This window comes from Cryptomeria japonica, chromosome 10 (assembly GCF_030272615.1).
Source record: "Cryptomeria japonica chromosome 10, Sugi_1.0, whole genome shotgun sequence".
Classification (NCBI taxonomy): Eukaryota; Viridiplantae; Streptophyta; class Pinopsida; order Cupressales; family Cupressaceae; genus Cryptomeria; species Cryptomeria japonica.
The window spans coordinates 363,069,510-363,081,802 of NC_081414.1; the positions used below are offsets into that span (position 1 = coordinate 363,069,510).

The window sequence follows — 12,293 nt, forward strand, 5'->3', positions numbered from 1 at the left end:
CTATGTGTGCTTCTTCTTCCATTTACAACGAACCATCCTCTTGTTTCAAGTCTACCTTGTATTCAATACCTCGTTCAAACTCTATGCTTCCTCTGTCCTTTTATTTCCTCCTATTTGGCTCTTCCTTTGCCTACGCACTCATTGTTTTTAATTTTTAATCTGTTCACTTTCAAATCTGCCTTTTAAAATTCCTTTTCCATCTATTTCCAATTTTATTTTCTTTTTAATTTCCTTTTAAGCCAAATTGCCAATGATTGCCTCTTGAAACCAAACCGTGAACGTGTTAAATTGACAAAAGATTCATTTGCCCATTCTCCTTCCAGATGCAACATGTTCATATCATGGATCATAACCAAATTAATTTTAAATTTTAGATACACATCTTAGCAATTGTTTCTAGACAAGATACAATGTAAGAATAATACGGTTCACCCTTTCCTCCCGAGGATACCATACAAACACTTATTGAAAGCCTCTTTTCAATAAGTTATCTTAAGTTAGGATATGATGTGTGCAGTTATTTACCAAAAGAAGAAGATTTTTCAGGACTTAGTTATGGTTCAAATTCTTTCTTTTCCACTTTCTTCTAGGTCTAGGAAGATAAAGAAACCATGTCACATGTCACAAGTAATCATGTTTATTCTTAGTTTTCTAAATAGATTTATCAATTCAATTTACAAGATAATCTTTTCTTTATGTCTTTTACCAATGTCATTTGATATTTATTTTTAAGTGAAAAACATTGAGAATTTTGAATTAAATCTCTATCATAAAATGTGCTTATGCCAATCACAAATAGAATTGTACTTTCTAATATATTAGCTTACAAATATTTTCCTAACCTTTGCACCTCTTTTCACACTAACTTTAAGACTCCGAGAGAACAGGGTCTTGAGGTCATTATGCTCTCTACAGACAAAGGCTTGGATCTCCATCACCATATGTAGACTTAGGTACGTTAGTGTAAGCGCCTTTCCTAATTGTATGTGCCCAACACTACTGCCTTAAAAGTTTCTGTAGTTTCCAAGTTTTAAAATCTTGTAGAAACAACAATCTTTGAGCTTCATGGATCTACAGTGCTATTCAAAAAATACAAGGATGCATCCCCTTTCTCTTTCCTTTTTCAGTTTCTTGTTTTCATTTCCTTGGTTCATACTAATTTAAAGTGAATCTGAATTCTCTATTGCATATCCATAGTTCATTTCAGAAAACCACCACAATTAACCTACACGAGGGGAAAAACATCCAAACAATGATTGATCACTAACCCATGATTAGGCTCCCTTGCTAATACAACACAAAGGTAAGATGAAAGAATCATCCTCAAATCCCCACCAATACAAAGTTACCAACTCTTACAGCACCACCAAAATCTACACAATTTATGAAATGACTAGGAGTTATCACTTCTCAACTAGATGACACAACCACTAATTTTTGAAAAAAGGAGTAGGATGAGGGTAACAACCCCTTCAAATCCACTTAAAAATAATGTTACACAACACCAAAACACAAGGGAAACATTCACAAGAGGTTGCCTTACTATGAGGTATAGGCTCTCTGCCAACTACAATGACACACTTCCCAAAGCAAAGGGTGCCATAACTTCTTGAATATGACACTCAACAAAACATGGGAAGACTCACCATGACAAGGGGAATAACTTTTGTAATTATTTTTTTCCTAAGAAGTGGCTAGAAGAACTTGTTGTTTAATGAAATAAGAGATAGTAGTGTGCAGAATGACTATAACACCCAAAAAGGACAATAGCATGCCAATAGATCATTAGAACAACATGCTAGTCCTACAAGTGTTGTGGTGTCTAAAAAGTTGTGTAGGTGTCCAAAATCTACATTATAGTTCTAATTTTATTCACTATAGTCATGTCTCGCACCGTTGCCTTGGTCATAGATTGAATAAATGTTTTTTCCTAAGTCTCATAACCAAGGGTAACTCTCAATAGGCGTATATTTTTACATGGTGCTCAACGGTCTTCTTGCTCATTCTCGTTCAAAATGCTTTGTCGATGTTGCGCTTGCTGCGTTGACCGTTGACAAGTATGGGGCTTCTGCCGCCTCTGGTTGGCTATTTCACCCCCCCCACCTCAACCCCCAACAAGGAACCATATAGCATGGACATGAACACATGCAATTAAGGTATTTTCAAATCACAACATAGCTAGAGACAATATGATAATGAGTCTCTAGTTAGAGACCAATTTAGACGACATCAAGAATGAGGAACCTTAGGATTTGGGGAAGGAATGTCATTGCAACAGCTCAAAGGGATGAATAAGAAAAATAAGGCATGCATCAAAAATCCTCAAGAGAAACCCAACCAACAAGGACAATACTCTCTAAGTGGCCGCCATGTCTTCAATGCTCATACCAAGCTTATATGAGCAATTTGGCTATGTCGTAGGAATTAACATCTTGGTTATTTTTAATTACCCAATATCTATAGTTACCACTTAATTAGAAAACTATTCATCTATCATATTTTCAAATGCCTTTGTGTCTTGGTCAACATTAAGAGCCACTCCTTTCATAGTTCCTACACTCTACATCATAAATCCTAAGTTCATCATGTTGGGATTCATAAATTTGAGTGAATTTGAGAGGCCCATTTCAAAATTTTGCTCTGCACTTTCAGAATGACACTTGATTAATCAACCTGAGTGGCCTAGTTTGAAAGAAGGGTAAAATGGAGCCAATTGATTATCAAGGGGTAAGGATTGGAAAATGTGTCCTACACCTTTCATTTGGCCTATGAAGTGTTTTGCAACTTTCAGATTTCAGTTTGGGTCAATTTATCAAGTACCCATTTCAAGGGGTGAGCTGAAAGTTGTTCATAGATGCAAATGCAAATATTACCAAGTGGCCTACTTTGAGGCTTTGCATTTCATGACTAGTTGATTGTCGTGTTAAAAGTAATATACCCGTGAATTGTATGCATATAAGTGAGTCCACATGCCAAATTTCAAGTCCCTATGAATCCAATTGCTCAGTTTGGTAAGTCCAATCCATTTGTAGTTTGTATTGTCTGCATAAGTCCCTGTTTCAACAGCTAGTCAGAGCCTCACTTTGCACATGTGTAAAAGTTGCCCCGGTGAATTTCATGTCAGAATGTTTATTCCGGGCTACTGCCAGTATGAAAGACAAGCTATGTTTCCAGTTTGAAGCTCCTGCCAATCCATTTGATCAGTTTCCAAGATGGTTTCTTGAGCCATTTTATTCAGTGTTCTGCATTTTGCATTGTTGCACCTGTTAAAGTTGTCATTTTCATGAGCTCACCATTTGCATCCTATTAGCTTCCTGGTCAAACTGAGCATTCCATGGTTTTCCTTGTACTTCAAAGTATATATGCCCCAGAATTGGGGATCCACAAAGACCATTTGATATTTTTAATGTGTGCACTTTGTGGTCCTTGCACATTGATTTTGTTAGGTTCAAATGCTTATAGAGCCATTTAATCAACTTTGACCATTAATATTTTTTCACCCGGGATTCGTCATGAGAAATGGTTTTGCAGAGTGAATGCCAACATATCAGAGTACACGCCTATCAGTTTGTGAAGTCTGAAAAGTTGATCTGACTAGTTTTTAAAATACATCTTTGGGTTTAAATGCAAAAATGTAGCACAGTTGCCAGTGAGTTGCAAAACTCAGTTTAATGATCGGATAATGGTGCAAATCAATTCCAAAGGCATGTTCAAGATGCGTGAAAGTTTTTCAAGGTTAATGGAATGAAAACGATTTTTTTTTTAGCCAAACTCACTTTGGGGCCCGACTTGACTTGTAACTTCATGTATCTTTTCAGGCAAAATTTAAATTGTCATTTTAAATCATGTGTTTTATGATTTAAGAGATATAGAAGAAGCTAGTGAAAATTATAAGAGCACTATGAACATTAATGGTACATTGAAGCAGATGCCTTGCTATTTGACAACTGAAAGGACATAAAACCAAAGTATTCAAAATTTGGTAGCATCCTCCCCTGCTGTGCGTGGTGTTTGGAGAGGCCCATTAAATTTGAACAAATGTAGTTGATGATTTCTTCTTGGGCACCAATTGAGGTTTTAAAGGGATATTGAAACCTTCAGGTAAATGCAATTGGCATAAAGCCAATCTCTCCCTGCCTGCGTGGCTTTGAAAAGACTTCATAAAAAACCAATAAAATTGGCACGTGTGGCAGTTGGCTGGAAAGGCAGTAAAAACTTTCAGTAAATGCAAATTGGAAGGTGTGTATGCCAAATTCCCCTGCAGCCTGAGAGCTAGGCTACAGACTAAAACATTTGAAACTTTCAGCATATGCAATGGCGTTAAATGCCAAAGTCCCAATGCTGCGTTGTTGAAAAGGTTTTAGAAAGTTTCAAATAAATGCCAAATCCCCTGCGTGGTATGGTTACCATAACTTTCAGCTAAATGTAAATTGGCAGGTACATGGTCAAATCATTTTCTCCCTGGCAGATGGCGCGGTGTGTAAAGGCCATGAAATTTTCAATCAAATGCATTAGCAGGTGCAATGCTCTCCCCTGCGTGGCATGGTCTTCAAACCCTCAAGCAAATGCAATTGTTAGGCATTAAAGCCATCATCCAGCGTGAGGTAATGATATGAAAAAGCCAGTTGAAACCTTCAACTAAATGCAAATTGGCAGGTGTAAAGCTTCCCCCTGCCGTGAGCCATAAGGTGGAAGTGTGGCGTGGTGAAAGGCTTAGAAACTTTCAGCTAAATGCAATCTGTAGGTGTGGAACTTAATTCCGCGGTTAGTGAGGCCGTGCTAAGATTGCAAGGCAGGGACTCCGGAGTCAATCAGGGGTGCCACATGGTGGAGCACAGAAGGAGGAAAATGAATAAATCAAGGTTAAATATATAGTTTTCTATCATGTGAAAATTTAAAAAATTCAAATGATTGGTTGTGTAGTAAGGCATTCTAGATTAATTCACTGGACGGATCATTTTTATCGGAATATACAAGTGTGATATACTGTTAGAAAGCTCGCAAAAAGAGAAGTTCGTTTTTGCTATCAGTTTCAAAATTTGTCAAAAGGTTCTAAATTGAAAAACATTAAGGAGACCTCTTTTTTCATTCAAATTCATCATTAGCTACTCGCAATTTCAATTTTTCTAAAATTTATTTTTATATAAAGATAATAAAATTCTCAAAACTCCATTGAAGAAAGCTTCAAAATTATAAATTCAAATTTCTAATTTATAAGGATACCCTTGGATTTCAAATATGCACCATACTTTCAACATAAATTTCACTGTAAAAAAATAGAAATTTAGCCATAATGAAAACACAAATTATAAAATTTTCAAAAATTAAATAAAAATCTTAAAACTATAATTTCAAAATCTATTTAAATCCTATAACAAAAAAACCATATGCAACCACCTAATATGGGCATGACACAAGGAAATGATTTCATTTTAAATGTAAAATTAATAAAGATTTACCTTTTCTAAGCTTGCAAACAATGGAAAAAATTCTCTTCAAGAGCAAAACGCACATGCAATTGAATTTCCATTTACAAGCAATTCCATACCAAGCACCATCATTTTGAATCCAACTTCAAGTCATTTCATCCTATAATTTCTATGCAAATCCATATTTTCTATGTCTAGAGGGAAAGTGTTTTGAGAGAGCAAAATTCTCCAAATTAAAATAAGCCCAAAAAAGAGAAGTCTTTCCTTTTATGTGTTTTTTTTCCTTTTCTATTTTCATCTTCACAAAATATATCTCTGATTCATTTCTTTTTCAAAAGCCACCAAAAATAATACAATATAATTCTTTCAACCAAATTCAATTATTTTAATCAATTTTCCCCAGCCAAAAGAAAATTTTTGAATAATAATTTTCACTAATTTCAACAATTTAAATATTATTTTTAATACATTTTGAATATTTTTTTTTTTCCCTTTTCTTTTCATTTTTTCAATTCCAATGCATCAAGTACTATCCACATGCAAGATTTAACCTTAAAAATGTAATTGCATACAAAAGAGAAATAAACAGTGACATTAAAATAGAGCATTTACGAGTTTTTCACAACACTTAATACCTAAATCACCACTCATTTGAATCCAAAACAATAAGGAAAAATAGGATTCACCACATACTCAATCAATTGCAATAGTGGCTACCAAACACATAAGCACAAAGTGACATGTCTTATTAACCATCAATGGGGAATAACTCAAACCTACATAATCAAGTGGATAAATAACCATGTACTTATACCCACTCAATGCACACATCAAGCATACTTGCTAAATATAATATTGAAACACATGAAATCATCCAATAGAGTTCAACATCATATAATACTCATGATATATATACTAATATTTATGAACTAAAGCATTACAAAAAAATCAAGCATATAAAGCATAACACATGCATCTCAAGGAATACAACAGTAATGAAATAAAGTTGTCACAAGTAATTTGGCGCATTGACATGCACACAACTCAATGCAAATTAGGCACCACACAACAAGCACAAGCACAAACATTAATCCCTTGATACATAGTCAAAAAACAATACAAAAACAACACATCTCAAGGCAACAACATGTGGGCATTCAAGTGCAAACCTGGGATATGAGCTCTAGGTCTTTAAAAAATTTATATTAAGGTTATAACTGATGCAATAAGTTACAAAACATTGCAATAGGAAAGGATAGTAAAATTGATAGTATATAGCTATTTGCATGCAAATTACATCACATAACACATTATACATGAGTCAAATAAACTTCCAATAACATATATACATCATATCTTATTGCAGGTACATCTCTAATACAATAGTCACTTATCCTATCACATTCTAATTATATTTCCTTATGTCATCTCATATATATTCCGCTACCCATTTCACTACCTTCATTACATGTTTGTATCTTTTGAGCCTATACTTACTTAGTAACACGAGTGTGTCTTTTGTACAAATTACACCATTTTGATGTGTTGGTGGTCAATTGCATGTCACATCTCCTTTGCAATGGGTGAATCTATTGTAACATCAACTCTATCCTACTTTAACATATTTTCATGGTAATTCACATTGAGTCAAAGTGGGAAGAAATTTTAATAGTGAATGCACATCCTACACTTTTCCCTTTCATTTTGAACTTACTTTGACCATGTGTTCCTAATGCAATGAACAATGTACAAAATAAGATATTTTAGTGTGGAAGTTGGCAAATAAATTAATCTAACTAAATTCATTTCTTACACATCCCAAGGGACTAGCCTTGGTTCTTTGTTATCCATTTGTTATCATAGGTCATTTCCACGAGCACAAAATTGGCATTAAATCAAGTCCACAAATGCAAAACAACCTCTAAACTTTCAAAAGTGATTTTTTTTTCTAATATGAGCCCATTTTGATTCCCTCCAACCAATCATTATGAGCCAACTCAAGTGAGAAAATATTTTAAGTGTATTCCACAATTTTATATAAAGGAACAAAAGCTAATTCACAATCTCATCTAATAGCAAGCATGAGAGCTCCATTACACATTATGCCATTGTAAGAGCATAACATCACATGGCATCAATATTCCAAGCATATTGTATGATTTCATGCCATCTTCAATATTTGTATCAAACTATTGAATCGATAACTAAGTTTTGCAAAGGAGAACAATCCTAGACTAACAAGCTCTTAAAATGTTTGTCAATGCCACTCCTTTTTAAATATAGATTATGGATATCAAGGTGAACATATCCCTAACATCAATTTCAACAAGTTCAAATCAATAATCAAGTTTCAAATTTGCGTAAAGCTCAATTTTGTAGGTAAAATAGTCAATTTTATAGATGTGAAAATGAAATAAAACATTGCATCATAAATGTATGAATCCCAAGGGATTGTTTGACAACATCCAATTTTATGTCATATAAGTGTTATCCTAGATTAGATTGTTTAGATTTGCTGTAGTTGAGATATTTTTGTAGGTGATTTATTACCATACACATCTAATCAATATATTACCATATAAATAAATTTTACTTGGTTAATTATCACCTAATTATATCCTTTCTATCACAATGTTAAGAGAAATGTGAATATTTGTTTCTCAAAACCCTTAGTTTGAATTTTTTAACCATCCTTCAGTAAAAAGGTTTCCTCTTGCAAAGATTTAAAATGTCTACTTAGATTTCTCTTTGTTAGGCTTTAGATTTCACCCCTTAACCCTACAAACATTGCAATGACGACTTATAATTAAGTGACAACTCCTTGTCTTGTAACTCATTTCACACAACTTTTTTGGACCAAAATACCTCAACTCTAGTTCAACCCAAAGTATTCCAATATCTTGGACTCCATCACACACACAATTTTGTGAGTTAGACAAGACTACCAAGACTATGTCTAGAACATTCAAAAGCTATTTTTTTCTCATTTTAATGCTACTACCTTCACCACTCCAATAAGCATCACTATCCTTTTCCACTCCCAAACAACCATAAACAAGCATGAAAAATACTACACTCATACTTCACACATTCACTTCCAAATACTTTACACAATTCCCAAGGTTTCACTATTATAATCTTTTCAAATCTTTGTGGGGCTTGATCATCATTAAAGAAGTTTTGTTGTTCAACCACCCAAGAACAAGCCTTCGAAAGTGTCTACAACCCCGTGTAATCCAAATATCAACTTTTCATTATAAATAATAGGTTATCAAGTCGCAGGGGACAAAAATGACAACCATAGGAAATATTACCTAAATGGAACAAAACCTTGTGCAATAGTGTACTCACATAGAAATGCCAAGTAGTGGGATGATGATGCATTTTCCCAATTTCATATTTTTATCCCAAACAACACACCTTCAAAATAATTATACCTTTTCAATCCTCTTCTTATTTTAGTTCTATAAAGAAACTCTTCTCTTCTTTAATTTAAAATAATGAAATAATTTTAAATGTTTTACTATGCTTTACCTTGAATTCTAGATTAAAGAAATATGATTAAAAACCTTTTATCAATTTTTATTTTATCTTTACACTCTTTATTAAAGGGTGGGAGTGTATTAACCAAACCTTGGCCTTTCGAACCTCATAACCCTCTTTATTCTAACCTCAAAATCCTATTTTATTTTTCTTTGGCAAGTTTTCTTCATCTCTTACCATGAAATTTCCCTTGATTCGTTCTTTAACTTAGAGTACTGTCTTTTGTTGGTTTTGAGTGAGTGAAAAAAATTAGATGTGCAACAGATAAAAAAATAAAGACAGGATATGATGAGATAATGATATTAATCCTCAACAAAAAGGTTAAAATATGGGACTGAAAAAATTAAAAAAGAATAGTGTAAGGTCATCTCCATTTCTTACTGCTTAAAACTTATTATTTTGTAGCAAAATTGTTTGTCATTCTTTAGATCAAGGAATGCGAACTTTTTGTCATGTTAAAATGAATATTGGAAATGAAAAAACAATCAAAATTATTACGAATCCAACTTTGTGGATTCCTTCATAATGCCCATCCAAATGTAAAGCCTCTTCTCAATAGTATTTTCTGTTGAACATAACATATCCGTAACAAGGCACCGACTAGGTGTACTGAAAACTTATTTATCTCATTGATGTTCCAAAATAATAAATCCACGGAATGGCATTTCAATTCAAATAATATTGGTGCTTCAAAAAGAATGCCAACTTTGAATATTGTTTTGGATCTACACAATCCTCACCTGCTATCTGCTACATGCTAGGACTTGAACATAAGGAAGAGATACAAATGCAATAGAGAGAGGAGCTATTGAAATAGGCATCTGGGGATTCACCTCTATTGGTTCTAAAGCTGGTATCTCTCCCTTGGGAGTTACATCCAAAGCTTTTCCATTGAGAAGCATAGTTTGACTGTGTAAATCCCCATCTTTTGCTGTTAAGTGATACTCTAGTCTAGATGTCCCATTTACCAGATCAGTCCTTGCAGTAAGATTCTTCTGCCCTCCATTTTGAGAATAAGTAGACACTGCAACAGTGATGCCATCTGATTTGCTAAGATTGATCAAGAGTAAGGTGACTCCTGTCTGGAAAATTGATCATTCTCAAAAGTCACTCACCCAAAAAACTGGAAATTTTTATTTTGCAGTTCTATTTTTAAATGTGTATCAAATAAGATGGAGAGGATAAAGTATGCAAGTAATATTACGAGTAATTTCCAATATTGTTGCAAGTAATATTACGAGTAATTTCCAATATTGTTACTTAGTTTTAGTTTTTTATATTTCCCTAGAATCATAACCTACCTCCTTGTATTTGAACCTGTGCCTACTCTGTAGAATAAATAAGTTTTCACTACTAAGCCCTCTCAGGCTTCACAAAGCCATCTATTATTAATTTGCTATTATAGAGGCAAACAATATATACTAATGAAGTTCCTAACCAAGTTTGAAGGTCAATAACTAAGTCACCACTTCATGTACGGGTACAGATATTGGGTTTCAGCATCTGCTTACAATTGTTTTGGACTCCATGTTCAATGTCATTTGGGTACAGTAGTACAAAAATAATATTAAAATACCAAAATGTGAACGTTATATCAAGATTAAAAACAAATAACTATAATTTGAATAGACTTAACAAAATTAACCATTAAATTAAAATTATTCAGTGTTTTTTTCAACTGTCTTTTTTCAAATTTGCTGAGTGCAAGGATTCAACATCATAAGAAATGAGGCAGGGATTATGCCCTAGGCGAATCTGGTGGAATGGATACCCCTCAGTCCTTGGCTCTTAGCTGAAGAAGTTTCAGCCTAAGGCTCATGCTCCTATATTGGATAGCTAAAACGATTTTGTGGATGAAAAATCCTCCATCAAATAAAAAAATCATCAAATGTAGAAAATGGATAACAGCTTGAACTAGTGCTTAGACCATTTGATGAATTCTACGAACCATATAATGATCTATCTCAAAATGTGCCTCTATTAAGGATGGGAAGTTTAGACCCTAGGTAAAAGACATCAAGCACTTTGTTGTCTAAATGGAAAATGGCCCTACAAGTGCCTGAGCAGGCCTGGAAACACGCTGAGTAATGAGGGGCCTGCCTGTGTATATCTCAAGTTTGCCAGGGGAGGTACTTGGGCAAGGGCCCCTACCTTGAGGAAACTGAAGCTTTTCCAGGTCGTATCTGCCTAGAATTGATACTCGGCTCATACTGGGTGTGGTTATAGAGAGTGAAATAGCAGACCTGACAACTAGGCAAACAAGGGTGGATTACCATCAATATGCTAACTACAAACTGCCATGAATTGTGTTTACTTTCTAAAATGATTGTTATAGACGGATGTAAGTTATATCTATAACTAATGAGATTACAAGAATTCATTTGAATGATTATTACTTATTCCTCAAAATCATTTATTAACCTCAGTTATTTCCTCTTTGCAATATTCTATATTTCCTATGGTCAGAGATTGGTAGAGATACATAAACAGAGCATAAATAAAAAGATCAACAAAATAAGACTCCATGAAATTATCACATTTTTCTAATTAGAACTATCAGAATTCAATCTTTCCTTTTTAAGAAAGCAAACAAGAAACTGAAGAGCAAAAGGATAGAGGCTGTGATCATATGTAGTATGCTTGTACCCTGCAAAACTCATACTGAAATCCAGAGTTATACAAATTGTGTCCATATGCTATGTTTCTGCTGCACAAAACTTGTCAATGAAATAAGCTTAAATACTCACAGCATTCTTAGTACAATGTGCATAAGGCCGCAGGTATTGTGTTCCAGTTAAGCTTACAGACAGAACACGTGGTCCCATTAGTCGGTGCCAAAGAAGTGCACTGATTCATAAGTAAAAAAGTGTCAGGGCTATGTTTGTGTCCAAAACTTAGTTCTCTCTATGATCCCAAGCAGGAACTCAAATTTAGTGTGAAGTTCTCCATTTTGTTAAACCGTTAAATAGATAAAAATGCCAAGAACTAAATAAATAACAGATCATAAAGCAGTACCTGTAATAATCAGGGTTTGGCACATAAGTAGTTGTGTTTAAAAGGCCATAATTACCACCAATCAAGCTTTGCCTGCAATAAGATTTTGTATTGTATGTGGATGCCATGCCAAGCTGATCTAAATACCTGTGGCAGTTGCAATGAATGTTCCTTAAATATTAACAAATCATTGTGTATAGTACGACTGTGCCAGAGAAACGCAGATAAGAAAACTGGACTTGCTGAAAGGAAATCAGCAAAAGGTACAGTAACAGTCAATTTGTGCATTTAGGAAGACATTGAAGCTTGAAATAAAATGAATTAATT

At 34.0% G+C, this 12,293-nt stretch overlaps 1 non-coding gene across 1 annotated transcript in view; it reads right to left on the reverse strand.

Annotated features, from left to right (window-relative positions):
* Positions 1–9,407: 9,407 nt before the first annotated feature.
* The window catches only part of LOC131079957 (uncharacterized), a 103,737-nt gene continuing 100,851 nt past the window's right edge, over positions 9,408–12,293 (reverse strand). The window contains exons 17-19 of the transcript XR_009359083.1: positions 11,988–12,113; positions 11,720–11,819; positions 9,408–10,054 (exon numbers count right to left, since the gene is read on the reverse strand). This is a non-coding gene — a transcript (uncharacterized LOC131079957). The remainder of the gene's footprint in view (positions 10,055–11,719; positions 11,820–11,987; positions 12,114–12,293) is intronic.